Source organism: Cucumis sativus, unplaced genomic scaffold (genome assembly GCF_000004075.3).
Source record: "Cucumis sativus cultivar 9930 unplaced genomic scaffold, Cucumber_9930_V3 scaffold41, whole genome shotgun sequence".
NCBI classification, from domain to species: domain Eukaryota; kingdom Viridiplantae; phylum Streptophyta; class Magnoliopsida; order Cucurbitales; family Cucurbitaceae; genus Cucumis; species Cucumis sativus.
This window is the reverse complement of record NW_022279549.1, coordinates 351,888-355,519: the sequence shown is the minus strand read 5'-3', so window position 1 is coordinate 355,519 and position 3,632 is coordinate 351,888. Positions and strand designations below refer to the sequence as shown.

Genomic DNA, 3,632 nt, shown 5'->3' with positions numbered 1-3,632 from the left:
TTTGTACGGTGAAAAGATACAAATCTTTACTGACCATAAGAGCCTGAAGTACTTCTTTACTCAGAAAGAGTTGAATATGAGACAGCGAAGGTGGCTCGAGTTGATAAAGGATTATGACTGCGAGATATTGTACCATCCTGGTAAGGCAAACGTGGTGGCTGATGCTCTTAGTAGAAAAGTATCACATTCGGCAGCACTCATTACTAGACAGGTACCATTGCATCGAGACTTGGAGAGAGCTGAGATTGCAGTATCTGTGGGGAGAGTCACCTCACAGTTAGCTCAATTAACGGTGCAACCGACTCTGAGGCAGAAGATTGTTGATGCTCAGAGTAGTGACCCTTATTTGATAGAGAGACGTCGCCTTGTTGGAATGGGACAGACTGATGAGTTCTCCATATCCTCTGATGGTGGGTTGATGTTTGAGAGACGTTTGTGTGTGCCAGCGAACAGTACAGTTAAGATTGACTTACTAGATGAAGCCCATAATTCTCCATTTTCCATGCATCCTGGTAGCACGAAAATGTACCAGGATCTAAAACGTTTTTATTGGTGGCGGAATATGAAAAGGGAAGTGGCGGAATTTGTTAGTAAGTGTCTAGTATGTCAGCAGGTTAAGGCACCTAGACAGAAACCAGCAGGTTTGTTACAACCTTTAAGTGTGCCAGAGTGGAAGTGGGAGAATGTGTCGATGGATTTTATTTCAGGGCTGCCTAAGACCCTGAAGGGTTTCACAGTGATTTTGGTTGTCGTAGACAGGCTTACGAAATCGGCACATTTTGTACTAGGGAAATCCACTTATACTACTGGTAAGTGGGCACAGTTGTATTTAACTGAGATTGTGAGACTGCATGGAGTGCCTGTATCGATTGTTTCTGATAGGGATGCACGGTTTACTTCCAAGTTTGGAAGGGACTTCAGACTGCTATGGGTACGAGATTGGATTTCAGTACACCTTTGATCCACAGACTGATGGTCAAACTGAACGTTTGAACCAAGTTTAGAGGATATGCTACGAGCTTGTGTTCTAGAGTTTCCAGGTAGTTGGGACTCTCATCTACATTTGATGGAGTTTGCTTATAACAACAGTTTCCAGGCTACCATCGTATGGCACCATTTGAGGCTTTGTATGGCAAATGTTGTAGAACCCTGTTTGTTGGAGTGAGGTTGGTGAACATAGGTTGATGGACCTGAATTAGTTCGGTCTACTAATGAGGCTATTCAAAAGATTAGAGCACGTATGCAAACAGCGCAGAGTAGAAGAAGAGCTATGCAGATGTACGATGAAAAGACCTTAAGTTCGATGTGGGAGAAAAAGTATTCTTGAAGGTAGCACCTATGAAGGGTGTTATGCGTTTTGAAAAGAAAAGAAGTTAAGTCCTCGTTTTGTTGACCATTTGAGATCTTAGAGAGGTTGTGTGTGGCGTATCGCTTGGCATTACACCATCACTCTCTGCAGTTTCATAATGTTTTCCATGTTTCGATGTTGAGAAAGTATTGGCCGATACGTCTCATGTAGTGGACTACGAACCTTTGGAGATTGATGAGCATTTGAGCTATGTAGAACAACCTTGGAGATTCTGGCTAGAGAGGTAAAGATGCTTCGTAATAGAAGCATTCCATTAGTAAAGGTTTTGTGGCGGAATCATCGAATTGAAGAGGCGACATGGGAGCGAGAGGAAGAGATGAGGACTCGTTATCCAGAGTTATTTCAGGATTAAAACTTTCGAGGACGAAAGTTTCTTAAGGAGGGAAGAATGTAATGCCCCAAAGGTATATATATATATATTTTGTTTTTATTTTATATATATATTTTTTAATATTTAATTTAAATAAAAAGAAAAGAAAAAGAAAATTTCTTTATTTTTTTTTCCTTTTTCTTTTCTTTTCTTTTCTCTCTTTTTCTTCCTCCCGTGCGCCGCGACCCCCATCCGTTCTCTTCTCCTTCCGTTCGCAGCAACCGCCGCCTTATCCGTTCTCTTCTCCTTCCCGTTCGCAGCAACCGCGCCCCATCCGTTCTCTTCTCCTTCCCGTTCGCAGCAACAACCGCCGACCATCCCTCTCTTTTCTTTCCGCCGCAGCCCAGCAACCGCCGCCCCTATTCTTCTTTCCGGTCGTTTTCTTCTCTTCTTCGGATCCAAAACTGCCGCTGTAACCGTCGGCCGCCGCGTGACCTCTGCCCAGCGCCGTGTGACCCTCTGCCCAGTCCCGCCGCGCAACATCTGTCTCCGTCGAAGCCAAGCCAGTCGCCGTCCATTCCTCTCCTTTCTCCTCTGTTTTCAGCCAGCCGCCGCCGATTCCTTCTCCTCGTTGTCTGCAATGCCGCGCGACTCTCCGTCCGTCTGTATACGGTCTCTCCGTCGCACGTCGTCTCTTCGCAAAGCTACTGCTCGACTTCTTCCGCGAATAACATCTGCCGTGAACCGAACTAAAGACCCCAGATCCAACTTTCTACGCGTCGAGTTCCTTCTTCGTCCTGCCACAGGATTGGGTCGTTAGCTGTCGTTCCTGCTTTGCCACGAGTCATTAAATTCTGATTGGTAAGATTGAAGTTATGAAATTCGTAACTGTTTCTAAAATAAACTGAAGTAATATTACAGGACTAATTGGTTGGAGAAATCGTTTACTGTTCGATTATAGGTTGAAGGTAACGTTCGAATTCCTTGGGTTCGCAGCAAACAATTGATTCTAGTTAGAACTAGTTTCGCGAAGATTTGGGTAAGTTGTAAAAAAAAATTCACATTGGGTTGAATTTAAATGATTGATGCGTTGAAGAGAATTATTGAGAAATTGTCTTAATGTTTAGGTTCGTTCTTCGTAGACTTCAACGTGGTTAAGGAGCTTAACTAACTTGAAAGTAAGGGATTTTCTACTGGACTCACTTATGATTGTGAATTGTATGTGTTGAATGTATACTGTGGATTGACTGAAAATATATATATGCATATGAATTGAAGTAGACTTAATGTTGAATGCATATTGTGATTGTCATGGAATATATATATGTGTGTGTGGACGTGGACAGGACGAAAAATTGTAGATTGTGTTTGTATGAGATGCAGATGTGAACTTGTGATTGTCGTTTAGATTGGGTGTACGTTACGCTAAAGTATGACTGTGTGCTGGTGAACTGAGGGGTGTATTGACTGTATAGTTTGATTGACTGACGTATTAGTATATTATTGACAGACATATGACTAAAGTGAGATAAGTTGACTGTTAGGACGTTGAGAGAGAGAACTTTATGTTTTGAAGTAACTGAAAGATGGATTGAATGGAATGAGGGGAAAATTGTTAGCTTTTATTGGGATGTGTGCCTTGTAGGTGTCCCACGGGATCACCAATTTATTTTGCACCTTCGGAGCATTAGACTAATATGTGTTTCTGCAGAACACTAGACTGATATGTACGTCCCTCGGGGCGTTAGACTGAGATGTGCATCCTACGGGATCACAAGACTGCGACTGTACAGGGTGTCCCAATAGAACGTTAACAATCTATTTTCCCCTGACGGGACCAGTAGAGGGTCTCTTACTGAGTATTGTTATACTCACCCTTCTTATGTTTAATTTTCAGGTAAAGGTAATAAAGGTGGCAAACCGGCGAGGGGCAGGAAGGAAGCGTGATTGCCA

At 43.0% G+C, this 3,632-nt stretch overlaps 1 long non-coding RNA gene across 1 annotated transcript; it reads left to right on the top strand.

Annotated features, from left to right (window-relative positions):
• The first annotated feature begins 2,303 nt into the window (after nucleotides 1-2,303).
• LOC116405905 lies at nucleotides 2,304-3,632 on the top strand. Its single transcript, XR_004218989.1, has 4 exons — nucleotides 2,304-2,540; nucleotides 2,641-2,718; nucleotides 2,807-2,857; nucleotides 3,577-3,632. It is a non-coding gene; the product is annotated as an uncharacterized LOC116405905 (long non-coding RNA).